The 27,771-nt window shown below is 47.5% G+C and overlaps 1 long non-coding RNA gene across 6 annotated transcripts; it reads left to right on the top strand.

The window, feature by feature from the left end:
- The first annotated feature begins 664 nt into the window (after positions 1-664).
- On the top strand, positions 665-20,207 carry LOC137206635 (uncharacterized). 6 transcript variants are annotated; one of them, XR_010934764.1, is made up of 6 exons: positions 665-2,541; positions 6,423-6,588; positions 10,901-11,018; positions 16,372-16,500; positions 18,379-19,213; positions 19,304-20,207. It is a non-coding gene; the product is annotated as an uncharacterized lncRNA (long non-coding RNA). The 6 variants fall into 6 exon arrangements; XR_010934763.1 differs by lacking the exons at positions 18,379-19,213; positions 19,304-20,207 and adding an exon at positions 6,757-6,792 and having other exon boundaries at positions 1,738-2,541; positions 16,372-16,944; XR_010934762.1 differs by lacking the exon at positions 19,304-20,207 and having other exon boundaries at positions 1,750-2,541; positions 18,379-19,297.
- The last annotated feature ends 7,564 nt before the right edge of the window (positions 20,208-27,771 follow it).

The following is a 27,771-nucleotide window of genomic DNA, read 5'->3' as shown; positions in this document are numbered from 1 at the left end:
GTGGACCTTTGATGCCCGGTTGCCACCGGTTGGAGCCCATCCTTCAGTTTGGAGCACCTCTTGTCTTTGTTGGGTTGGGTCTGCGTGTGGCAACAGGGGGTCCTGGAACCCTGGCCCTCCTGCCGTGGGATCTACATAGTGGCTCTGAGCTCAGGAAAGACCTGGTGTGATGGGTCCAGCCCATGCCACCACCCTGCTCTGGTTTGCTTAAGCCCACACTGGGATGCCATCCATAAGCTGCCAGAGAGCTGAGTTAATAAACAGCCTGCCCACCAGGACGACGAGAAGCCCCTGTCCCTCTGCAGTGCTGGGGGGAGAAGGGGAGTGGCACCCCTTCTCAGCCTCAGTGCCTTCTCTCAGCTGGAAAAATTAAGGAGAGCGGTACTGTAACGTAACTGCTAAGCTAACGTGTACACGCACACCAAGACACTGCCCGCCGCAAGCCAACCTTGAACCTTCTGAGGTTACTGTCTGTCCTGTAAGCCAGCGGTCCCCAACCTTTTGGGCACCAGGGACTGGTTTCGTGGAAGACAATTTTTCCACGGACGGGGAGAGAGCAGATCGCTTAGGTGGTCACGCGAGCCCTGGGGAGCCATGGGGAGTGGCAGATGAAGGTTCGTTCATCCTCCCACCACTCACCTCCTGCTGTGCGGCCCGGTCCCTAACAGGCCACGGACCGGTACTGGTCCTCGGCCTGGGGGTTGGGGACCCCTGCTGTAAGCCTCGGTCTCGTAGACAATAGTCACTGTTGCTCCAGGGCTCTATCTGGGTACTCATTCCCAGGAAGCTGCACTCTGGGGTTTGTTTATTTTAATTTTTTTTAATTGAAGTATAGTTGATTTACAATGTAGTGTCAGTTTCAGGTGTACAGCAGGGTGATTCAGTTATACATATATATATATACACTCTTTTTCAGGTTCTTTTCCATATAGGTTATTACAGAATATTGAGTAGAGTTCCCCATGCTATACAGTAGGCCCTTGTTTGTTATCTATTTTGTATATAGTAGTGTGTAGATATTACTCCCAAATTCCCAATTTATCCCTCTCTCCTCCCCTTTCCCCTTTGGTAACCATAAGTTTGTTTTCTATGTTTGTGAGTCTGTTTCTGTTTTGTAAATAGGTTCATTTGTATTATATTTTTTAATTCCACATATAAGTGATATCATATGGTATTTGTCTTTCTCTGTCTGACTTACTTCGCTTAGTATGATCATCTCTAGGTCCATCCATGTGGCTTCAAATGGCGTTATTTCGTTCTTTTTTACCGCCGAGTAGCATTCCATTGTATTGTATGTACCGCATCTTCTTTATCCATTCCTCTGCTGGTGGACACTTAGGTGGCTTCCATGTCTTGGCTGTTGTGAATAGCTCATGCTGGGTTTTGAGACGTGGTGGCAGCCAGGTGTGTGTGCACGTGAGCACGTGTGTCAGCCGTGCACCCATCAGCGATGCTCAGGAAACCGAGGCCAGGGCTGGGCTTTGAGGGACCACGTTCTCAGACTGACAGCTGCGCCCCACTTGCTTCCTTTTACCAACCAGTGAAACTCACGGTGGAGATGTGGACAGATGAGAAGTACGATATCCCGAAGAGCGGGTCCCCTCGGTCGGCGATCGGCCCCTCTCAGCAGAGACTCTTCCCTGAGGAGTGCTGCGTGGACGCTGGTCCCTGGGCGTGTCTCTCCCCGAGGGCGGGCAGGTCAGACCTACGCACTCCGCACTCCGCACTCCGCGCCCAGCCCAGCCCAGCCCTCCTCAGCCGGGACCCCTGGGACCATCTAGCTCTGTGTGCTCTGCCCCCGCATCGGTACTTAGCACTCATTTTCTTCCCTTTTCCCTCCATTAAGACTTTCCCTTGAGGAGAGTCTGATGAACTAATTTCCCCTAAGATGCAAATTACTGATAAAGCTCGAAGTGTTATTCTCTCTGAGATAATGGTATCTTAGGACGGAAGAAGGAAAGAGGTCTGTAAGCCTGGAATTTCAGGCATCCCTGAGTGGAGGGATGGCGGGGTTCTGAAACACACACGAACACACGCACACAGGATCTCACGCAGGACGTAAATCTGTGCCACTCTCTGGCAGGGGCCGTGCTGGCTCTCCTCATGTCAGAGAAAAGACAGAGGACATTGTCCAGCCCCATCTGTCGTGACTGCATTCCTTCCAGATGCTTCCCGAGTGCCTGGCACACACAGGCACTGTCCTCACGTGCTCAGCTGGAGACTTGCTGAGGTTGATGCCTGACACACAGCAGTCCCTCAGCACGTGGGCTGAGGGGAGGAGGGTGACTTCCTCCTGGAAGGGCAGCCGGGCCGCTGTCCCGTGCACGGGGCCCTAGGGCAGATGGCATTTGCTCTCTGCTAGAGCTGGCCCTCGATGGGGTGCGAGTGTTCCTCTCACCACTCAGCCGGCCGCGGCGGCCCTGCCAGCCCACATTCCTGAGTCACAGAGGAACCGGGCGGCCGGGCCGGTGTCGGATTGCGCAGCCGTGGCTGCAGGACCGCTCTGTTTGCCGGGCTAAGGCGCTCTCCCCCGACTGCTGGGTGAGTGAGAACATTCCACGTCTCCCTCTCCCGTCTGTGTAGCCCCGCCAGAATCCCTGTCTGAATTCCTCTTCGTTCACAGTGATGTGCTCTCCACCCGGAAGTTGCTAAGAGCTCCTTTCGGTGGATAATGATGGTTTTTGCAGGAGGGACCTCGATGGTTTTTCCGTTTCTGTTTCCATAATACGTACCAAAACCCACACTTCATTGAAAGCAGATGGCGACCGCGCCTCGCGACGGGCAAGGGGAGACGCCGGGCCGGGACGCCTCTGATGTGTCTGCCCGCTGGGCAGCCCTGGCACGGACGGGATGGATGGGGTGAGGGCCTGGAAGCCGGAGCCGCGGAGACAGAGTGGGAAGCGGGGCAGCGACGGGGCGAGTCTCCACGGCTGGAAGGCAGGAAGACAGAATCAGGGACGTAGGGGCCTCGAGGGAGGGTGGAGATGGAGAGAGAAGGAAAGAAACAAGCCAGTGAGATAAACTCTGGCCTCCCCTGGCCTCTCATTCCCATGCCCTGAGTCTTACAGTGTCAGATTCTCGGGAAAGTGCGTGAGTCAGGCAGCTGACCCGCGGGAGGAAATTGGTGCTCAAGCCGCAGCCGCCAGGACCCGGGCCTGACCCTCCTCACGTGTCTCCGTGCAGTGTAATGAGAAGCATATTCTCCGCTGCATCTTTCCCCAAAGCAGAAACCCCATTTCCCTGTCTCCACAAAAGGCACAGGGAGGGCCTGCTGCGGCCCAACAGAAACTGTCACCAGTGGGGCCCTGCGCAGAGCCCCGGCCCTCGGGACAGCGTTGCGTTGTTCAAAGGCCCCTGCGGTGGCCCAGCCCGTGGGGTCCAGAGCTCACTTCTCACCTCTGCTCCCACGGGGGGCCCTGCGGTGACCTGACCATCAGAAACCACAATGGCTGCAGACGCGCTGGGCGCTCGGGACAGAGGTGCCAACGCCTGGCCCGTCCGGCGGCGGGGGCACACGCACGACCTTAGTCCTGACTCCAAACAGCGACACAGCTGTCTACAGTGAGAGAGCCCTGGTCCCCCGACCCGGGCTGGGGTCGTGCACGTCTGCGGGCGCCCGGCTTGAGCTAACGTGTGCGGGGTTTAGACCGTCCAGGGATGAGCAGGTAAGGCAGGTCTTCCCCAGACTTATTTTTTAGTGAGCGGTCAAGGCACTTCCCAGGAGGAGACATCCTGAGGACCAAGGGAGCCTCACGTGAGAACAGGGGGTTGGCAACAAAGGCGAGGGGAAGGTGGGCACGTGAGCGGGGAGGGTGTGAGTTCAGCTTGCTGTCTGCAGCCGGGTTTCCTGAGTCCAGCTCCCTGTGGGCTCACGGCCGAGTCTCCCGGGGGCAGGGGCTGTGGGTACATGGACCACGGTCTGGGCCTTGGAGAGCTGCGGGGGGTGGACCACGGAGGTCTGGGCCTTGGAGAGCTGCGGGGCGGTGGACCACGGAGGTCTGGGCCTTGGAGAGCTGCGGGGCGGTGGACCACGGAGGTCTGGGCCTTGGAGGGCTGCGGGGCGGTGGACAACGGCGGTCTGGGCCTTGGAGAGCTGCGGGGCGGTGGACCACGGAGGTCTGGGCCTTGGAGAGCTGCGGGGCGGTGGACAACGGAGGTCTGGGAGGGTGGTGTGCCCTGGGACGGCGCGGAGCCCGTCCTCTGCGTCTCCTCCATCTGGCCCGTCCTCCTTACACCCTTCTATAATCAAGTGGAGATCTAGTCAACACGCTGCTTCTCTGAGCTCTGTACCCAAGGAGGCCGGTCCTGGGAGCCTCCCGTTTACCGCCATTCGTCAGAAGCCCAGGGCACAGTCTGCACCTGTGCCTGGCGTCTGAGGTTGGGGGGCGGTCTTTGGGGCCGAGCCCCTGCGCTGAGGGACCCGACCCTGCCTCCAGGTGGACAGCCTGAGAACCGAGTTGAAGTGTAGGACACCCAGCGGGCGTCACGGATCTGCCTGGTGGTGTGAGGACCCCTAACACACACACACCGGAACTGGACGCAGAGCCCTTGACCACCCGTGTTCTCAAAGGCTGGGACCTCTCTCCCTCCCTCTGGAGGCTTTGCTGATCCTTTCCTCTTCTGAAGTCCTCTGTCACTTGTCATTCAGACGTGCTTCTTTATACAGCCAGTGACGTGGCTACACAGCCCAGCAAGGAGAGGTGTGGCCTCACTGGCTGGTCTGAGCATCGTCTGAGAGCCGTTGACCCGCCCATGAGGTCCCCAGACGTTCAAGGGGATGTGTCTGTGGTTAAAGGACAACTGTCTTATTTTCTTGCCATCACCCTCCTCCCTGGGGTGTCCGTGGAGGCGCTCCGAGGGGATGGGAGAACACACGTCCAGGTCCACGTGCATTGCTTCGGCAAGTTGGGAAAGACTAGTTCACCTTAAACTTCAAACATGAGACAGATGGACTAGGTCCAGGGCAGTTTTGTGGGGTTTTTTTCTCTTCTCTGAACCAAAGTAGCCTTGTTTTCAGGCCCTGAAAACTTGTGACTTCTCCTAAAAGGATGATACTAATGGTACCAACCACCGCGCACTTACTATATATTAGATGTCACACACACGCACGGGCACACACGCACACAGTCCACCGTCTATAACTCTGTAACACGTGTACAAGGGGCAGGCTAGCAGGCGAGTCACCCAGTCCACCTCCTGGGAAGGTTGCTGCACTCACATCTGACTCACGCACTGGGCTGTTTGCTTTGCTCCCTCTAGGAAATCCCGTTCTCAGGATTTGCCGGGCAGAGGCTCACTGGTGTGGTACCCAAGCGACAGCCTGGCCAATGTTTGGGTCCAGGAACTACACGCCTTCTTGGGAAATCACTGCTCTTTCCCTGATAAGAATGCGGCGTCCAGGACAAAGCCCCGGGCCAGGGGCCAGGAGACGGGGACCTGGACGAGGTCCCATCATGGACTTTCTCTGTCTCATGCCCGTGGGCAGGTCACTTCCCTTTCTGGGCCCCAGTTTCTTCTATAAAAATGAGGGGCTTGGACTATGCAATGGGTAAAATTCCTCACAGCTCCAAATATCTGATGATTTCATAGCAAAACTCCAGGACCTTTTTATTCCTACCTTTTTTTTTCTGTTCAAATGAATCTGGCTGGACGCAACATGGTGAAAGTACCCCTGCAGGGTCAGACTTGTTGGAATTGATCTTTTCTGTTCATCTTGTGTTATTATAATCTAATGTACGCTGAGTGAGGTATTTTGTTGACTTAAATGAAGTATAACATAGAATCGAGAAGTTAGAACAGGTAATACAATAAAGGGCGTGCGCCCACCCACAGCTTCAGGAAGAAGGCACGACCCAGCCAGGTGAAGCCTCTCTATACCTTTCCCTTAGTTTATTTCCCATCTTTTCCTGGAGGTAATATCTATCCGGAAATTCACCTGGGTCCTCCTCATGCACTTTACGTATAAATACATAGAATCTTTTTTTTTTTTTTTTTTTTGCGGTACGCGGGCCTCTCACCGTTGTGGCCTCTCCCGTTGCGGAGCACAGACTCCGGATGCGCAGGCTCAGCGGCCATGGCTCACGGGCCCAGCCGCTCCGCGGCATGTGGGATCTTCCCAGACCGGGGCACGAACCCGTGTCCCCTGCATCGGCAGGCGGACTCTCAACCACTGCGCCACCAGGGGAGCCCTAGAATTTTTTCATGTGTGTGAACACCACCACATAAGCAGTATCACAGAACGTGTATCATCTTCACACTTGCTTCCTTTCCACGTTTAATTGGGGGTTTTGATCCTCGTGGATTCATTTCTGCTCTGGGATGATGGTCTGTTGTACGGATCAGTGGGAATTTCTTTAAATGCATTTTCCTCTTGGGGGAGATTTTAGGTTGCCACCCTTCTTTCTATCTTTCTTCCCTTTTAGCTCACTGTACACAAGGCTGCTCTGAACGTTCCTGTGTATGTTCCTGAACACACGCGAGGGAGGTTTTTCTGGAAGCACCGGCGCTGGCCCCAGCTCTCTGAGGTATTTCCAGATTGCTTTCCAAGGAGGTTTCCCGATGGGCCCACCGCATCTTCAATAACGTTTGGTACTGTCAGACTTCTTTTTATAAACAAAGTTTTTTGAATAAGCAAAACCTTCAAACACCTCAAAATTCAAAACTATGAAGGGGCAGGATGTGAGGATAATTGCGATTTTGGTCCCCCGGCGTCCGGTGTTCACTTCAGTGTTAACTGTCCCGAATGTGTCCTTACAGGGACATTTTGATGGATACGCAGGCAGGGGTGGACAGGTAGGTGTCTCATTTTCTTACTTCTCTACTCAGTGACTGCCTCCTAAGCGGGCTGTTCTGCCCCTGTTCCGTTCACCTGACGCTATACCTTAGCGATCCTCCTGCGTCAGTACAGAGCACCTGCAGTCTTATTTTTGTTGCTTAAGCCATTCACTGCTACCTGACTCTTTTAAATAAAAAAAATAAATTTTTTGGTGAAATGTATCGTACATCATAGAATATAAAACATTTATGGGCCATCAGAAGAAGAGGAATGAAATGAACCCTGCCTACTCCTGTCTCAGGCTCTGAAGGAGAATCACGACAACATTTCCAAAACCCTCCCTGCTCCTTGTTTTCATGGCAGCCCCTTCCCTTGACGCCCAGCTAGTCCCTCTCCAAACTTTGGTGTCCATGATTCCTCTTCTTTTTAAAATTGATTTCCAGCCCATGTGTATATCCCCAAAGGATCCATTGTTCAGTTTTGATTGGGTAGCAAATGCAAAATTAACTGGAATAAAAAAGTTAAATAGATTTTAAAAAGCTGCCCCTAGGTTCCCAGGAGAAGGTAACTTCAACGGAATTTCTGGGTCGAGATTCCCTGAATGCAAAGAAAGAGGCCCTTCTGGAAATGTTGGGACGCAAGTCCGTGGGGAGCCCCGGGCTCACACCATTGAGGTACCTGGCTGTGGAACAGGTTCTGGGCCCAGGGGCGATGTGATCTGGTCAGCTGCTCAGAACTTCTGGGTCTAAAGTCACCAGAGCCTCCCAGGAGTTGCCAGAGAAGGACATTTCTGGGGGGTGAAATGGGGGGTCTCAGCTGATCAGGAGCTGTAGGTCGTAGAGGAGAAGAAGGGGCTTTATCAGTACATGGACGGGAGAAGCCGGATGAGCTCGACGGGGTGGGTGCTCAGCTGGGCGCCTGGTTTCAGGAGACAGCAGGGGGTGTTCTGATGACCCATGGCGTCACTGGGCTCCCATCCGGATGGGGTTGCCTCTGTCGGGTCATCTTGGGGCCTCCCTTCTCATCCTCGGGATGCCCTTTGTTTCTCTCTGGGGGGGTGGGGGCGGTTCCTGCACACCCCACACCTCTTCTTTCTTGCCATGCTCTCTCATTTTGGTGGAGTACTTCTAGTAGCTTCCTGCAAAATTATAAGTGTGTACGAGATACATTTTGGAGGCTTTGCATGTCTTAGAATGTCTTTATTTTACTCTCACACTCAAGCTCAAGTTTTGCCAGATAGAGAGGAATAGTTCAGATAATATTTTTCTTTAGAATATCTTCTTGCTTCTAGTATATATATATATATATTTTTTTTTTTTTTTGGCTGCGTTGGGTCTTCATGGCTGCACGCGGACTTTCTCTAGCTGTGGTGAGCAGGGGCTCTTCATTGCTGTGCGCAGGCTCCTCAACGCGGTGGCTTCTCTTGTTGCGGAGCACGGGCTCGAGGCACGTGAGCTCAGTAGTTGTGGCTCGCGGGCTCTAGAGCGCAGGCTCAGTAGTTGTGGCGCACGGGCTTAGTTGCTCCACGGCATGTGGGATCTTCCCGGACCAGGGCTCGAACTCGTGTCCCCTGCATTGGCAGGCAGATTCTTAACCACTGCGCCACCAGAGAAGTCCCTAGTACCTTTCCTAAGAAATCTAAAGCCATGAATACTGACCCTTTGTGTGATCTGTGTTTCCTCTCTAGAAACTTGTAGGATCTCCTGACGGTTCCTGGAAGTGGACGTTTCACATGTCGAGCTTTGATATGAATCTCAATGACTCTCACACTTTGGTCACTCATGTCCTTCAGTTCTGAGAATATTCTTAAACCATTGAATTGATGATTTCATATCTCTTTTTTCCTAGTATATTTCTGGAACGCCTATTAAATATTAGTGTTGGACCACCTGGTCCTCTAATTTTACTATTTTCACTGTATTTTTCATCTTTTTGTGTTTTTGACTACTCTCTGGGAGATTTCGTCGTTTCTGCAATCGATTTGAATTTCCAAGAGCTCTTTTTTGAACTTTGAATGTCTGAATGATCCCTTTTCAAAAAACTTCATTCTTGTGTCATGGATGATAAATCTTCTCTTATGTCTCTGAATATATTAACTCTGTGTGTGTGTGTGTGTGTGTGTGTGTGTGTGTGTGTGTGTGTGTGTGTGTGTGTGTGTGTGTGTGTGTGTCAGTCCTGGCTGCAGAGTTTAAGATCTGAGAAATAAAAGGCTGATTAGAAGCTCTGAGTTCCTGACTGGGACTTGTTGATTTTCACACTATATTGTGACCATCTGTTGGGGGACCCTAATGTCAATATCTTAGAATGTTTCCTGTCGGGCTGGTGAGATTCTCCATCGGGAGTCTTTTCATCTCCTGGCTGGAGAGGAAGGGTATGGCCACCAGTGATCTGGGAGTTGAATGGGAGAAAAAGGCTGGAATATCTCTGCAGCAAACGTTCAATAGACGTACTTTACCTGTACCCACCACTATGATTGCCATGTCCCAGTCCCCTGACCTGCAGTTCTACCCTCTCCAGGGAGGCAAGGAAGAAGTGGCCCAGGACAAGGGAGGGACAAGGAGACTTAGAGACCCATTACTTCTGAGACAGCTTTCACCCACTTTCCCTTATCCCATCTTTACTCCCCACCCCCCTGTTCTGACTCTCTTAACTTTGGGATATCGGGATTTCCCGTATTTCCCTTTCAGTTCTCCTTTCAAACTGGAAATCTTTTTGGAGCTTATCTCTTTCTTGTAGTTCCTTGTCAAATGCAGGCAATAAAAGCAAACTCATGGTACCCATGTTTTGTTTTCCCCACTTCTTAACTAAAGCCACAAGCTCATTTGCTCCGTTTTTCTTATTGCAGGCAACATGCTATATATGTCAGGGTCTTTGCTAGATCAGCACTACGGTTCTGGTCCTGATATCTATATCCATCAGGCTGAGCTATGTTATGTTGCAATAATAAATGGCTTCCAAAACCCTAGTGCCTTACAACATCGGATATTTATTTCTTGCTCGTGTACGTGTTGGCGGTACATCAACTTTCACCCTGCATTCTTCTGCAATACAGGCTAGGAGGGGCCCCTATCTTAGTCTTGTGGCAGAGGGAACAAAACAATGGCAGAAGCATGCCAGGGCTCTTAAAACATCTGTTCAGACAATTGTATAAATTCCACTTGACAAAGAAAGTCACACAGTGAACCTCAGTGGGCAGCATGTCTGTTCTCTCTCCAGGCAGGAGCCTCTAGGGGTGTGCCTAGTAGCAAGGAAAAGCAAATATTTGGAATAAATAGTACAATAATACCATCTGGCACAGTCTTTTTTTAAAATCTTCTTTAAACCGACTCATCCAAAACAGGGATTTGTCTTTTTCATGCTCTCCTGTTCTAATGAAGTAAGAGGTTGTCACGTGACATCTCTTTCCTTACCATCCCTGTCTCTTCAGTGAGTGCGTGGCCTGGATCCCCAAAAGGCAACTGAACTTCGATGAGCTCCTTTACCACTGCATTCTGTCCCAGATTATGAAGCAGATTCACCGCTACCCGTCCCAGCAAGGCACCAGCACTAACGCTCAGGTCCCCCCTTTCCCCCTTGTACGTGGAACCCCACCCACTTCTGCTGCTGGGCGAGATTCTCAGGATGCTTTGGGTGTCGTTTCATGTCCATCAAAGTCTGGTGTCCACTGGTTTCTAGGCTGAGTTTCCCATGAGAAGCCCGTTTCTATTACAACTCATATATGTTTTCAAAAGAAGCCCCCGTTACTGGAGATTGTATCCTAGCAGGCAGAAAACTCAGACACAGCTCTTGTCTCCAAATAGTCTCTATTTGAACACGAGGCAGGTACTGGGTTCTTCCTCTTCTCTAGCTGCTGACTGAGCATAAATTAATTTTGTTTACATTTTTAGGAGCAGTCATTAGCTCATGATTCGTGCTGAAGAAAAGCTTCCTATCTCCTCTGCTCTGTAAAAGTGTTTATTTTGGTTTCCTCATGGTTTATGTTGAAAGTTCCAAGACCCATGGGCTTCACTAAATCTGCAAGAAATCCACCATCTAAACAAACAGCACCTTTCTCTGGGTCTGTAGGGGACAGACTATTTATTTTTATCTAAGAGTAACCAGCATTCATTTATGCATTGGTTCCAGATGTCGCACCCAGAAAAGCTAACCTAGCCAGGGGGTAACCGTGCCCTCTTGGCTCCTGAAGTGTGAAGGATACAGTCTCTTCGTCCTGGAAGACAGTGGAAGCCGTGGCGCTTTGTGGGTGAGTAGGTGATGCTCTCTGAGGCACCTGTCCTGTACAGATTCTCAAACTGGCCACACAAACCAATCAGCTGGGTCTAGTCGTGTGTCTGCTTTGCACTACTTTGCTTTTGACTGGGTTAGGGAAAGTCCTAGAAATGGGGTTAATAGAAAACTCATTCACCTTGACTTGAGCTAGGTGGTCTAATGACCCTCCTGGGCTGTTCACACGTGGTCCCTTCCCCTGCCGGGCACACCTGGAGTTGCACTGCCCACCACCCTGAGCTCAGGTGGGCTGTAGGTGGAGCTTTAGCCCATGAAATGTGAACGAAAGCCTGCCAGTGCTGATGTGCAGTTCGCTACAGCTCCTCTGACACAGCGGTAGTGGACGCGTCTGGAGCTTGGGTCCCTGAGTGAAAGTAGGCTGAGCTGGTCTGCCCTGGATGGATGGACGGTGTGAGCAAGAAATTAGCTTTGTGATGTTCAACCGTTGAGATTCTGTGGTTATTTCGAACCGTAGTTACACCCAGGCCATCTTGGGCCGCGAAACAACACGGTGACTCAAAATCCAAGCTCTTTTTTAACTCTGGCCCAAAACCCAGGGGCCATAAAAGAGAAAATTTACAGATGACAACATTTTTAAAAGTCAGAATTTCCTAAATGGTGAGAGTCGCCGTACAAAAAGCAAAAGGGAAAAACTACACTGAAGGGGAAATATTTGCAACTCCTGGACTAAAGTCTTGTTTCTCTAGTGTACGTGGAGCCACTGTACTTGCTGTTCCTCTACTTAAAACGCTGTTCCCACAGAGAGGCGCCTGACTAAGGCTCTCATCTGCTTTCAGAGTTGGCTCAAATGCCGTCGTCTCGGATGGTTGAGACTTGAAGTTCTCATCACGCAGTTGCTGTCCTTTCCCGGCTTTATTCTCCTGATAATACGTGTTCAATGTTGTGCCCATTTCTTTCTTTCTTTATTTAGGTGTGCCCGTCTCCATCCCCTGGGATGTTTGCTTTGCCTGTTTGCTTTACATACTGTTCTGTCTGCAGCACCCAGAAAAGCTTTAGGTGCTCAACAAGGATTTGTCAAATGGATTAGCCAGGTCTGTTAAGTGAAAAAAGTACAAAACAGTATGAATTTTATGCTACCATTTGTGTAAAAGGGATTTTTCCCCCTTACATAATCTAGACTGTTAGAAATCCTACAGAACAAACAAACAATTTTGTCAACAAATAAACTGCAAGGAGAGTAAAAGAATAAAAGTAGAGGGAGAATCTATAGATTAAAAGAGACTTAAGGGGAAAGGTGAGGGGAGAGGGATAAATTGGGAGATGGGATTGGCATATACAGACTACTATATATAAAAAATAGATAACCAGCAAGGACCTACTGAATAGCACAGGGAACTCTACTCAGTATTCTGTAACAACCCAAATGGGAAAAGAATTTTAAAAAGAATAGACACGTGTATGTATAACTGAATCACTTTGCTGTACACCTGAAACTAACACAACATTGTAAATCAACTATACTCCAATATAAAATGAAAATTAAAACATAAAAGGTAAAAAATATATATATAAAAGAGACTTAAAAGATGTATCAGCGACTGATAAAAAAGGCTGACATTTGTGAAGCCATTAGAAATTTGAATACTGCCTAGATTTTTTAGGTTATTAAGGAATTATTGTTAATTTTTAGGTTGTGATTATTGTATTTTGATTATGTTTAAAAAGTCTTCATCCTTTAGATAGACACCCAGAAATATTTACAGATGAAATGCTGTGATGTCTGGGAGGGGGCAGGTCGGGTGTGGTTGAAACAGGATTGTTCTTGAGGCGATAGTACTTGAAGCAGGTTGATGGGAACATGGGTTTCCATTATAGGGTTTTGTCTGGTTTTGTATATGTTCATGGTTTTCCACAGCAAAAAGTTACAAAAGAATGTCCGTGTGTGTGTGTGTGTGCGCACACGCGCGCACACACACACACACACACACACACACACACACACACACCCCCTATTGACTTGTATATGCATAATGTATCTCTAGAAAGAGCCTATGATGGTTGTGTCTGTGGGTGGCGCGAGACACTGGGTAGTTATGAGTAGGAGGGTGGGGTTTTTTTTTAGTAAATTTATACGTATTTTTCAAATTTTGGACACTATGAATGTATTCTCTATTCAAAAAATTATTTAATTTTTTTGAGCTGTGCTCAAGCTCCCATATTCTTAGCTGTGTGACCTCAGGCAAATGTCTAACATCTTAAGCCTAAATTCTTCTCCTATGAATTGGGGATAATGGTGTCTCCTCCGGGAGATGAGGAATATAAAACACTTAGTGTCATGCCCAGGATATGGTGAAATCTTCCTAAGCTGTAGCTCTTTTCATTTTTACTAACCTTGAGTGAGGGACGTGGGAGCCAGGAGAGGGAACGGGAACGAGAGATCGCGAGCTTGGGCTAAAAGCTCGGAGACAGAGACACATGTTTGGTTTTGGTGTCCGATGGCCTCGCCTTGATTAATATCAGCTGCGTGAGAGCAGACAGACCGTTATTTATCTTAGAGAAGATGCCTTGGGTTGGTTCTCGGTCTGATTTTCATGTGCCTTTATTTTCAAATTGTGGTTTGAGGGCTGCCTCAGGAATTGGAAACAGCTGGGGCCTCTGAACCTCAGAGTGGTCCCGCCAGGGCAATTCTTACGTTTTTAGGTCACAGCACTGTCTTCATCTGTAAATGAGTGAGTGAGGTCAGAGGACCATCCAGGACCTCCGATTCTAACTCCTTGTTACTTCCCAGAAATATTCAGAAGTCTGTTTCCAATTGTCTCTGGAGGAGACTTTAAATTCATTCATTCATTCATTCATTCAACCGTTTATTCCACAAATGTGTGGCGGGGCACTATTCCAGACACTGGAAACAACAGCGAACAAAACATGTAAGTGGTCTGCGCTCATGGGGCTTAAATTCTAGCAGTGGAAGATAAACAACACACAAGTGAACCAACCACCAGTCCACAAATATCTAAATAATTTCTGAGGATCACCAATATTACCAGGAAAATAAAATACGCAAGTGGCATAAGGAACAGCAGGGTGGCTGGGAAAGTGCTCATTCTAGTGGGGAATAGCTGAGCTGTGGCCTTAAAGATAAGACATGAATCACGCAAAGACCTGGGAGAAATGGTCTACAAAAAATGCAATTTAAGTGCAAAAGACTTGACGGTTCTGCTGTACTTGCCTGGTGTATCCACATTTAAGGGAACTCGCTGTACAGGCTCCCATTCACTCCCACAGCCTATGCAGTGGCTGCGTTAGAGGCTGTTTGGTACTTTAAAAAACAGCTCCTCTAAGGTTCCTCTGTGAAGTTCTCTAGCGATTTGAGTTACAAAAGTGTAAACACTATATTTTGACGATAGATCAATTTGGCAAAGAAATGCCTTACTTCATTCTGAAAACCGTCCTAAGAACAAATCCTAAAAATTGTGAACGACTTGAGGGACAGTATCTAATGCTCAAGACGAAAAGGAGAGTCTTTGGAATTTGCTTTTCCTTTTATCTTATCTTCTTTCTTTTTTTCTGTTTTTTAATGCCTATGCCCTCAGAATCTTTACCCAGAAAAGAATGACAACCTCTCCTCCTGACGCCTTACCTTTTCCAGGTCACTTTCCTCCACTCTGGGTGGGTCCACAGGACAGAAACGAGCTCTCGGTGGAGCAGGACGAAACTCATCTTTCTGAGTAAACTCAGTCCCTCTCTGTCACACGAGTGCTGCTTTTGTCAACTTTACAGTACAGATATGCACGTATTTTCTGCTGATTTTTAAGAATAGACTTAGTGAATGTAGAACAATTGAATTCAACCACTGGCGCTTGGCAATACAAACTCACACCCGGATCGCATATGGCGTTAACTCCGCACCCCAGGTTGGGGTCAGGACCCGGGGACCACGTGGTGACGTACGTGAACTGCACCAACCAATGGACAAAAGGGTATCGTGAGGGCCAACGTACCCAGTGGGGACGGTGTCCAGGGCCCATAGTACTTTTGTGTGCCCAGAACCCACAAAAATGTCCTAATTTCATTTAAAACCAGAAGAAAAAAATACACAATTTTAGGCCAAATGAAAAGTTAATAGATATTATCAATATATTCATCTTTATACCCAAACAGTTATAAAATATAATCTTTTTATTGAAGGAAGGTCCTTTGAAGGCCAAAGAGCCCCGGGCCGTCGGTATTGTTCAGGGTTAGTGATGAACAAAGCACTAATAAAGTTGCATATTTATTATCTCTGATCAGGAGAAGATTTGCCAGAGGCAGAACATTTTGATAACGTTATTTAAAAAAAGTCACTTGGGGGCTTCCCTGGTGGCGCAGTGGTTGGGAGTCCGCCTGCCGATGCAGGGGACGCGGGTTCCTGCCCCGGTCCGGGAAGATCCCACATGCCGCGGAGCGGCTGGGCCCGTGAGCCATGGCCGCTGAGCCTGCGCGTCCGGAGCCTGTGCTCCGCAACGGGAGAGGCCACAGCGGTGAGAGGCCCGCGTACCGCAAAAAAAAAAAAAAAAAAAAGTCACTTGGAGAGAGACGATTGGCCACCTGGGGAGAGGCTTGTTGCGGATTCTTCACTGAAAGGAGAAGTTCTTTCCCGATTCCCTCCATCAGCGTTCCCTCTGCCCATTTCTGGCATCACTGATGGGTCTCCTGCCTCTCCGTGTCTCTCTCCTTCTCTCTCCCCTTCCTTCCTCCTGTCCTTTCACTCTATTCTCTCCCTCCCTCCTGGTTTCCCTCCTTCCCTACTACTGTGGCATGCTTTTCCCTGTGCCTGAGGTGACACCGAAAGGGAAAACGCAGGCCCAGGAATCAGAATACACACACAGAAGGACGTCCTTGTGATGTAGCTGAGGTCCCGAAGAATGCATCTCGTATCCTTTCTATGTGCAAGGCAGCGTGTGTGCGCGCGTCTCCGCGTGTGTGTGCGCGCGTCTCTGTGTGTGTGTGCGTGTGTCTGTGCGTTTGTTTCTCTGCGTGTGTGTCTCTGCGCGCGTCTCTGCGTGTGTGTGCGCGCGTGCCTCTGCGTGTGTCTCTGCGTGTGTGTGCGCGCGCGTCTCTGCGTGTGTGTGCGTGTGTCTGTGCGTGTGTGTGCGCGTGTCTCTGCGTGTGTGCGCACGCGTGCCTCTGCGTGTGTCTCTGCGTGTGTGTGCGCGCGCGTCTCTGCGTGTGTGTGCGTTTGTTTCTCTGCGTGTGTGCGCGCATGTGTGTACTTAGCAGAATCCACCTGCTTCAGTCTCTCAGGAAGCCTTGCTATAAATTTTGTCTGAGAAGTCCTCACACTGCTTCCCTTCGAAATATCCTAAAAATATACTTCTGTGGTTTGACAGCAAGCTGAGAAACATGACAGGCGAGGACACGGAATTAATGGAAGTCATAAAGTTTTACCTCCACGACATGTGCTCTTGAGATCATGAAGCTGTAGTCAACGACAAGCAGCGACTGACTGCAAGCATGGGGTGAGGAAATCCGTCTCTGCATTTTGCTCTAATCTTGGCTGCAAAGTGGGCATAGGAAAGCCTTTGTGGCAAAACTTGGAGTCTGTAAATAGACATGATTTAGACGTTAAGAAAATGGGGTCGGGCAAGGGCTGGGTGCTGGGCGAAAAGAAGGTCCTCGCTAAGTTTTGAAGCCCCCGGATTTATGAAAATTCTGAAAGGTGACGACGTGGTCAGGTGGGAGGTTGAATTCATGTATCAACACTGGCTCTGCACTTGCTACAGTATCGATGGCTTCCTGGGCATGGCCAGACCCTGACCTTTTGAGGGGTAGTGAAATTTCTGGAATTCAGCTTTCTCAACTCTGAAAGTACACAGTGACCTAAAAGAAAAAGTTTGCACCTCTAAATTCTTGTGACTAATAAGTTACACGGGTCTAATACAAAACAAACATATTTGATAATAGTGTGATTCTAAAACAACCTTTTGTTTCTTGTAACTACTTGATGTCAAGCAATTAAAAATTACATGACATGTAACATTATTTGGTATCTAAAATATCTGCTTACTTGCAAATGGGAGGGAAAAACAAAAATACAGGAGGAGAATGGAAGAGGTGAAACACAGGCATCTTTCAGGACAGTGAAACTATTCTTTAATGGCGGATACATCACGCTATGCATTTGTCGAAACTGTCCTGTTCATGGCACAGCGTTAACCTTAGTATATGCAAATTTAAAAGATCATTTAATAAGCAACAAGTTCCCACTGTGTAGCACAGGGAACTATATTCAATATCCTGTGATAAACCCTCATGGAAAAGGATATGAAAAGCAATATGTATATGTATAATTGAATCACATTGCTGTAAGCAGAAATTAACACAACATTGTAAATCAACTATACTTCAATAAAATAAATTTTAAAAAATCATTTAGGAGGTCAGAGGATCCCAGGATGGAAGGCAGGCTGTGACAAAAGAATCTAACTGTGCTACGAATGTATGACACACCTTCCCTGGAGGGGGTTGGAGGAACGGTGATCAAGTAACTTTGGGAATGAGTGGAGACTCTAAGACCAAAGGCAAAAGGAGCTGCTCACAAGCACAGGACTCTAGGTGGAAAGTTGTCTCCCATGAGGATGTGGGTTAAGAATTCTGAAGCCACAAGATGTGTAAACGGGAATTGAATCATGAGGTGAATGTCCAGGAGGTGGCGGGAGCCAGGTTTCACACGGTTGGGTTGTACGGTTACGGCCCAGCAAGAAGCAGAGGCGAGAATAGTCCATGTGTTGCTGGATCAGAGGTGGAGACGTGGGGTAGCTTAATGTAGATACAGATGGCCACATGGTCAGGTGAGTACACACACATAGGTTCTTTGGCTCTGTTTGCTGGGAGGTCCTAGAAGAAATGACTCCCCAGGAATAACAAGCCCCCCACCAAGACCTAGTCTTGGTTTCTAATACCATTCTCTGATAGAAGGGAGCAGGGCTTCTTGGAGAAACGGCTCTTTCCAGAAAGAGCCGGGGCAGGAGATATACAAGATGAGCTTAGAGCGTTTTGGAGTGCTAACAAGCAAGGATGGGCTAAAGAAACAAACCCCCAAATAAGCCCCCACACACACCAATGGGGGCTCATCCAAGGGGCCCAGGGACTGCTGAAAGAGTTCCCAGTGACCAAGGTTGAGTAATTTTAGCAATAAAATAAATAACGTAATATTGTATACACATATTTGTACAGAGTAGAGTGTAAATATTCATGAGTCCATCATGATATAAATTAATAATTGAATGCATTTTTAAATTGAAGTATAGTTGATTTATAATGTCATGTTAGTTTCAAGTGTACAGCACAGTGATTCAGTTATATATATATATATATATATATATATATTTTTTCAGATTCTTTTCCCTTATAGGTAATTACAAAATTTGGAGTAGAGTTCCCTGTGCTACACAGGAAGGCCTTGTTGGTTATCTATTTTATATACAGTCGTGCGTGTATGTTAATCCCAAACCCCTAATTTACCCCCTCCCCCAAAACTTTTTCTTTGGTCACTATTTTCTTTTTTTTTTTAATTGGGTGTAGTTGCTTTCCAATGTTGTGTTAGTTTCTACTGTACAGCAAAGTGAAGTAGAGTTCCCTGTGCTCTGCAGCAGGTTCTCATTAGTTATCTCTTCTTTACATATTAGTGTATATAAGTCAATCCCAATCTCCCAGTTTATATCTCACCCCTCCTTCCCCTCTTGGTGTCCATACATTCGTTCTCTACATCCGTGTCTCTATTTCTGCCCTGCAAACCGGTTCATCTGTAGTATTTTTCTAGATTCCACATATATGCATTAACATACGATATGTTTCTCTCTTTCTGACTTACTTCACTCTGTATGACAGTCTCTAGGTCCATCCACGTCTCTACAAATGACCCAATTTTGTTCCTTTTTATGGCTAATATTCCATTGTATATATGTGCCACATCTTCTTTATCCATTCATCTGTTGATCCCAATACACTGTTTTAAATGGAGGAGAATAGACATGGTTCCCAGGCAGAAGAATTCCAAATGACTCCTGTAGATACTGCCTTGTCAAGGAGATACATCACTCCCACCCCTCAAGTGTGGGCTGTGACTTCATAGTGACTTCCCTCCAAGAGGACAGCATGGAAAGGGGAGCCTGCAAGAGCGACTTCGCAACGGAGAAATCTGATAGCCACTACCTCAGCCAGGCGCTCAAGGTCAACGGCAACATAAATCACATTGATAGTACTGGCCCTCAATGTGATGTGATGAGAAGGGCACCTGACTTCTGTGGTTTTCCTCCCCAGATGCAGAACCCCTGTCTAACCACAAGAAGAACATCCAACAAACCCAACTAGAAGAACATTCCTTAGAACACTGGACCTGTGCTCCTCAAAACTGCCAAGATCATCAAAAACAAGGAGAGTCTGATGAGTCAAGAGGAATCTAAGGAGACAGGATTAAGTGTGATGCGGCGTCCTGGATGAGATCCTGGAGCAGAAGGAGAGTGGGCGTTAGGTAAAAACTGAAGACATCTGAATAAAATCCGGACTTCAGTTAGTGATGTAACGATACTGGTTCATTCACTGTGACAAATGTTAATAATTCTGTAAACCGGCTATGGGCACGTGGGGCTGTGGACTATCTTTGCACCTTTTCTGGAAATTCAAAATTGTTCTAAAATGAAAAGCTTATTTAAAAACTAAAAAGCAAGAATACTGCTTATCAGTTCTCTTTCCCAAACCTGGAAATTCATTTGCGTCCTCCTTTCCTTGGTTCCCAGGCCTCTGAGAGCTCTGGCTGGCTCTGGACACTCCTTTCCTTCCAGAATTTCCCCTGCAGCCTTGGACTCCGCAGTAGCTCCTGTTTGACTGTAAATGACCTTTGTTGGGTGAATTGCTGAGGTTTTCACAGCACGAAGTGTCTTCTGACTATTTGTGATCGTCCATGGGCATCCCCACCCCCATCCTGTCCGTATCCCACGGCCAAGGCCGCCATGACCTCACTGACTAGGCGTTCAGGCCCAGCAGGCAGAGCACACCACTGCCACGTACCATGCACCACGGCATACGGCTCCTTGCTCAGCACAATGGCCTGATTTTGTAAATGCATGACCATAAAGCTATCCTTCAGGGGAAGTTTTTTTGTTTTTTTTTGCGGTACGCGGGCCTCTCACTGTTGTGGCCTCTCCTGCCGTGGAGCACAGGTTCCGGACGCGCAGGCTCAGTGGCCATGGCTCACGGGCCCAGCCTCTCCACGGCATGTGGGATCTTCCTGGACTGGGGCACAAACCCGTGTCCCCTGCATCGGCAGGCAGACTCTCAACCACCGCTTCACCAGGGAAGCCCAGGGGAAGTTTTATTGTTCGGATGCTTCTAGTGTTGGGGCCTTACTGTGGCTGCACACGGCGTCATCTCAGATCTAGGGAGCGGAGTTGACCGTGCCCGCCTCGCTGGGTCGTTGAGAGACTACAGATGCCGAGGCAACGCCTGCCCAAAGTACCGCGGCTCTTGGCACGTACAGACTCACAGTAGATACTCTGCCCTCTCTTCCCATCCTCCTGAGCACAGAGGCCGATGTGGCCCAGGACGGGTTTCCCCAAATTGTGTTCTGCCCATGACTTTTAGGACCCAAGATAATGTGTGTAAACACACGTGTTTGGGAAATTCCTGCACCATACCCTTCTCTTGGAGTTTGCAGTGAACATTTTAGCCTGTTAGAGGCTCGGAGAAGCCCTGTAGTACAGACAGGCTTAATTTTCTTTAACTAAAATCCCCCAGACCCACTGAACTCTTACTGTGTGTGGTGTATCCATCCCTGAACCAGTAGAAATCCTTGATCTAGTCAAGCACAGGAGGCAGGCAGAAGGTCGGAGGAAATAGAAGTTTGAAGACTAAATATCTACTGAGCAGATGCAGACGTTGGCCACTAGCTGCTCGTAAAGCAATCGTAAGGGTGGCGTGGGACAGCATCTGTGCGAGGCGGCCAGCCGCTGCTGGTTGAGGCACTTTTGCCCTGGAAGGGCAAGGGCTGGGGATGGGTGAGGGCTCTGGGAAACCATGAAATCCTGTTCTGCAGCTTCACACCGTGAGCTAAGTGCTGGCCCCGGGGCAGCAGAAACAGCTCCAGAAGAGCCTTCCCTGCCCAAGGCCACGCCCACACCATGGCGTCGGGTGACGGGTGACGCAGGCAACCCCAAACCTCTGTGGGAGGCTCAGGCACTGTGCTGTCGACCTGCTGGAGAGGCCTGGGATGGCTTCTCTCTCTCCCTTGAGGTTTTCTGATTCCCCTGGGAAGTGATTGGCTGTCTCTCTGGGAGCCCTGTGTTTACTGAGATAAATTAATCTTGCATGATCTGCTTAAGAGGAGGGAACTCCAGAGTGTGTGTCTGCCCAGATCCCAAGCCCCTGAGAAGAAAAGCAGAGCGTTTCAAAGCAGCCGCAGGGAGACTGAAGTGTAAATGTGGTGGCCCTTCGCCTGCTGCAAGGTTAAGCCCCGTGGTGTTTTATAGGCAGAGTCAGAAATAGTCATAATCCCTCTCTGGGGTCGACTTTAAAGCCTCAGGGACAGACAAAACTCAGAAGGAAACACAGAAGTGGAGGTTCAAACGTGTCTAGGGAAATCCTCCTCGTGTGACACAATACCTACGGATCACCCTACATTCTCGATCTCAAATTCTCCTTTTCTGTGATGTAAGTGCAACAAATCCAGACGCTGCATCTCAGTTATTCCCACGACCTGATCCGCCGTCACAGAGATCTTCTGACCTGCGTCTAGTCTAGCTGCTTCACTGAATGACTCTAGATGACAAATATGTTCTCTGGCCTTTGCCCTTGTAAAGGGATTTGTTGTTATAAAAGGTATCTTACGTGGATCCTTAGTTTTGAGGGCAGGAACTAGGGCACATCCTTGAAGCTGTGGGCCCTGCTCTAAACGCCAGTTTCTCATCTGTGAAATACTTGATTTTGGATTTCTGGCCCCCGGGAACTGTGAGAGAATATTTTCTTTTGTTTTAAACCACCAAGTTGGCGGGAATTTGTCTCAGCAGCCCCAGGATACGAATCCAGCCCTGACGTGGGGGAGATGTGCGTTTGCTCAAAGAACCGAGGGAGGACCTGGGAGCAAGGTAGCCTAAGATGTGTATGGGAGTCGGGGTCCAGGCCCCAGGAGGTCTCAGAGACCCTAGGGGGAAGTTTGGGTTGTTTAAGTACAATGAGAAGCCACGGAAACATTGGAAGCAGGAATGATAATGACGTACGTTTTAAAAAGAGACCATTCCAGGGAGGAGAGGGAAGAGACGAAGGGAAGCTGATGCCAAAACAGGAGTGAGAGAGATATTAGCAGCCTGGACGAGGCTAGTGGAGGAGATGAGGGGAAGCCCATTAGGTCAAGATGTATGGGGGAGGGAAAGTTGACAGGACTTGCTGACGGATTGGATACAGTGGTAGAAAAAAAGGAAGAAACCAAGGGTGATTCCTGGGTGTCTGGTTCAAGTTGAAGGAGTGAACTGTGATGAAGCCTAGAGGGAAAACAGGTCTGGAGCAGGGGATGGGATCAAGAGTTCTTGACATACATACACTATTGATACTATGTATGGAATGGATAACTAATGAGAACCGACCGTGTAGCTCAGGGAACTCTACTCAGTGCCCTGTGGTGACCTAAATGGGAAGGAAATCCAAAAAGGAGGGGGTACGTGTATACGTATGGCCGACTCACTTTGTTGTACCGTAGAAACTCATACAATATTGTAAAGCAATTATACTCCAATATAAATTTAAAAAAATCTCAGCTTGGAACATACGAAGCCTGAGATGGTTGTGGACTGTCCAGAGAGACACGTCAGACAAGTATCCGAATACACAAGGCCGCAGCTCAGGGAAGACAAAGGCTAGAGACATCGTAATTAAGGACTCACTCTAGAGTATATAAAGCTTGGGTCCCCAAGGGGGACACAGAGAAGACAGCTCAGAACTGAACCTTGAGAAATACCAAGAATTAGAGATTGGGAAGAAGATGATCCAATAAAGGAGACAGAGGAAGGCCAGTGAGGTGGAGGGAAAGCTCGGAAAGGATGCTGTCCCAGAGCCCAAGAGAGGGACGTGTTCACAGTAGGAGGTATGCTCAACTTCCACACATGCTGCTGAGAAGTTACATAACACGGGGCCACAGAACTGTCCTTTTGGTTCAGCACAGAGATCCCTAGAGACTTTGCCCAAAGCAATATCAGGTGAGTGGTGAGGGCGGACACCAGATTGGGGGGTGGAAGGATGTATGACTCACAATAAATTCCAGATGGGATGGAAGGGAAAACGTAATAACAAAACTATGAAAATATTGTAAGCAAATATAGAGAATATTTTCTATAATCTTGGGGTAGGAAGGCTTTGAAAGAAACAAAATCAAAACACATAAAAATGAATAAATAAAAATGAATTGACTACACCATCAATAATTAAAAACTTCTATATGATAAAAAAAGCATACACAAATTTTAGGGGAAAATGAGCTATGGATTTTGATATGCAAATATTGTATATTTACAACATATAACTGAAATGGGATTTGTATTCAGAATTAATAAAGAATTTCTATGAGTCTATAAAAAAGGATAAATAATCCAATAGCAAAATTGGCAAAAGAAACAAAAAGGCGTTTCACAGAAGAGGAAAACCAAGTGAGCAATAAGTATATGAAAAGATGTTCCACTTTGTTAGTGATCAACCAATAAAGTGATCGCAGCTCACTTTATTAGTCCCCATATTCACATTGTACTGGGGACTGGACATTCTCAAACATGGTTGGTCATGGTGGGAGTGTAAATTGGTACAGCCATGGAGGGCGATTTGGCAACATCCACTTACAAAATCCACTTTGTATAATATGCCCTCAGAAACACTTACACGTGTTTAGAAGGTGGTTTACTTCTGCACTTGTAACAGACAGATGCAGCCAGGGAGTCAGCTTTCCGTTCTGGAGCTCTGCGCCCTCTTGCAAACTCACGCAGAATTCGATTCCTTGAGGTTGTAGGACTGAGGTCCCTGTTTTTTGCTGGCTGTCAGCTGGGGGCTGCTGGCAGTCCTGGAAGCTGCCCTCAGTCCCTGGCCACATGGCTCCCTGTCAACATGGCAGCTCACCTCTTCAAGGCCAGCAGGAGACCCCCCGCTCTTCAGGAGCCCTTGGAGTCTTAAATTACATGGTGTATTCAACGGAGTGACCCTCCCATCAGGCAAGAGTGGACCCCTTCAAGGAAGTTATTAATAAAATCATGGAACTTATTCTGGTCTGGTGTGAAGTAAAGAAGCACCTTTGATGATTTTGGTTGTTCATTTTATTTCGTAAGAGATCAGAAGATACTCAGTTGTGCGGTATCAGTACTCGGTGTCTTTCATCTTCAACTTCTAAAAAAGATCAACTTATAGATCCCAACGCTTTACCTTTTGATCAGACCAAGGCGTAATCAAAATGAACTGAGCTACGAGAAAACACAATCCCTGAAACACTAAGCTTTCTGCTAGCTCGCTGCCCTGCGGCCGCTTGTACAAACATTTCCGAAGCTTCCTATCTCCCGCAGAGCCCAGGGAAATGCTGTCAAAAGCCAGTTGTGCGGGGGTTTGCAACCGGGGTTTTGTTTTTCTTCTTTTCCGATGTGGATAAGCTCATGGATGATGTAGGCCTTGATTAGGACTGAATAGGACCAGCAGTAGAAATGTGTATATATAGGCCCGGGACTTCCTGCAGAGTTTGTCCTCTTTGGAACTTTCACAGTGGAAAATAAAGGTATCCCTCTTCCCGCTGTTCCCTGTGGTTACAATAACACAAAGCTGTGTTCTTTGGACACTTTTTGCTTCCCCGGCAGTCCATAAGAGATTTCCGCTTTGTCATTAAGCCACCATCACCAGCACATTGTTATGTCAGTTGGCCAGAACCTCTAGATATGCCAGCATCACGTTAGCAGGAAGCTCCAGCTGTGCGTGTGGAGGTGGGGTGGCCGTGCCTTAAGGAAAGTTTCATTTTTGTTTCAAGTTCTCGTCATCTTTTATTGTGTCCAACAACATCAGATGAAAACATATCCAAGGGTGTTTCTACATCTGGAACTGAGTCATCCTGCGGAGGGTAGTCAAGGTGACTCCAGGGAATAACCATGGAAAAGGATCAGGAAATCTTTCTGAGAGCCAGAGAAGGAGCTCTTCATTGGACCAAGATGCTCAAAGGATCCTGTGTCAACCCCACACATGCCCTGGGAATAATCAGACTCCATGGTGGGCCCCGTGCTCTTCACCTTTCCCAGCTGTAGTTCATGCACTGTTCATTTCTGTAGACCTGGGCCCTGCCCGGCATCTGCTCTGGCAGGAAGTGTATATGGAGTCTAACCAAGACCTGCTGATCTGCTGTACTCAGATCATTGGTGCCTGCCTGTGGCTTGATTTACTTAACTCTCTGGACTCCCCTGTGTTCTTGGCCAATGCTCTCCTCCTAGTCTTTGATTTTGCTTCAACTGTCAAAACTCTGGCTCAACTACACTCAAGATGAGCTATGCTCTGACACTCTGGATCTTGGTTCAATCACCTCTACTCTAGCTTGGTTTTTTGTTTTTGTTTTTTTTTTTTTGTGGTACGCGGGCCTCTCACTATTGTGGCCTCTCCCGTTGTGGAGCACAGGCTCCGGACGCGCAGGCTCAGCGGCCATGGCTCACGGGCCCAGCCGCTCCATGGCATGTGGGATCTTCTCGGACCGGGGCACGAACCCGTGTCCCCTGCATCGGCAGGCGGACTCTCAACCACTGCGCCACCAGGGAAGCCCTCTAGCTTGTTTTTTTTTTTTTTTTTTAATTTAAGCTTAGGGTCTGAGTTGTGCACTACTTATGATTGTCTATGGTACTGAGATTGTGATTTCTTTTTTTAAATTTTTATTTATTTTATTTTTAAAAATTTTTTTATACAGCAGGTTCTTATTAGTCATCAGTTTTACACACATCAGTGTATACATGTCAATCCCAATCGCCCAATTCATCCCACCACCCCACCACCCCTACTTTCCCCCCTTGGTGTCCATGCATTTGCTCTCTACATCTGTGTCTCAATTTCTGCCTTGCAAACCTGTTCATCTGTACCATTTTTCTAGGTTCCACATATATGCATTAATATACAATATTTGTTTTTCTATTTCTGACTTACTTCACTCTGTATGACAGTCTCTAGATCCAGCTATGTCTCAACAAATGACCCATATTCGTTCCTTTTTATGGCTGAGTAATATTCCATTGTATATATGTACCACATCTTCTTTATCCATTTGTCTGTCGATGGGCATTTAGGTTGCTTCCATGACCTGTCTATTGTAAACAGTGCTGCAATGAACATTAAGGTGCATGTGTCTTTTTGAATTATGGTTTTCTCTGGGTATATGCCCAGTAGTGGGATTGCTGGATCATATGGTAATTCTATTTTTAGTGTTTTAAGGAACCTCCATACTGTTCTCCACAGTGGCTGTATCAATTTACATTCCAACCAACAGTGCAATAGGGTTCCCTTTTCTCCACACCCTCTCCAGCATTTGTTGTTTGTAGGTTTTCTGATGATGCCCATTCTAACTGGTGTGAGGTGATACCTCATTGTGGTTTTGATTTGCATTTCTCTAATAATTAGTGATGTTGAGCAGCTTTTCATGTGCTTCTTGGCCATCTGTATATCTTCTTTGGAGAAATGTCTATTTAGGTCTTCTGCCCATTTTTGGATTGGGTTGTTTGTTTTTTTAATATTGAGCTGCATGAGCTATTTATATGTTTTGGAGATTAATCCTTTGTCCACTGATTCATTTGCAAATATTTTCTCCCATTCTGAGGGCTGTCTTTTCATCTTGTTTATAGTTTCCTTTGCTGTGCAAAAGCTTTGAAGTTTCATTAGGTCCCATCTGTTTATTTTTGTTTTTATTTCCATTACTCTAGGAGGTGAATCAGAAAAGATCTTGCTGTGATTTACGTCAAAGAGTGTTCTTCCTATGTTTTCCTCCAAGAGTTTTATAGTGTCCGGTCTTACATTTAGGTCTCGAATCCATTTTGAGTTTATTTTTGTGTATGGTGTTAGGGAGTGTTCTAATTTCATTCTTTTACATGTAGCTGTCCAGTTTTCCCAGCACCACTTATTGAAGAGACTGTCTTTTCTCCATTGTATATCCTTGCCTCCTTTGTCATAGATTAGTTGACCATAGGTGTGTGGGTTTATCACTGGGCTTTCTATCTTGTTCCATTGATCTATATTTCTGTTTTTGTGCCAGTACCATATTGTCTTGATTACTGTAGCTTTGTAGTATAGTCTGAAGTCAGGGAATCTGATTCCTCCAGCTCCGCTTTTTTCCCTCAAGACTACTTTGGCTATTCGGTGTCTTTTGTGTCTCCATACAAATTTTAAGATTTTTTGTACTAGTTCTGTAAAAAATGCCACTGGTAATTTGATAGGGATTGCATTGAATCTGTAGATTGCTTTGGGTAGTAGAGTCATTTTCACAATATTGATTCTTCCAATCCAAGAACATGGTATATCTCTCCATCTGTTGGTATCATCTTTAATTTCTTTCGTCAGTGTCTTATAGCTTTCTGCATACAGGTCTTTTGTCTCCCTAGGTCGGTTTATTCCTAGATATTTTATTCTTTTTGTTGCAATGGTAAATGGGAGTGTTTCCTTAATTTCTCTTTCAGATTTTTCATCATTAGTATATAGGAATGCAAGAGATTCTGTGTGTTAATTTTGTATCCTGCAACTTTACCAAATTTATT

The sequence above is a fragment of the Pseudorca crassidens genome, chromosome 1 (genome assembly GCF_039906515.1).
Source record: "Pseudorca crassidens isolate mPseCra1 chromosome 1, mPseCra1.hap1, whole genome shotgun sequence".
NCBI classification, from domain to species: domain Eukaryota; kingdom Metazoa; phylum Chordata; class Mammalia; order Artiodactyla; family Delphinidae; genus Pseudorca; species Pseudorca crassidens.
The sequence above is the reverse complement of the archived record's forward strand: the minus strand, read 5'-3'. Positions and strand labels throughout refer to the sequence as shown.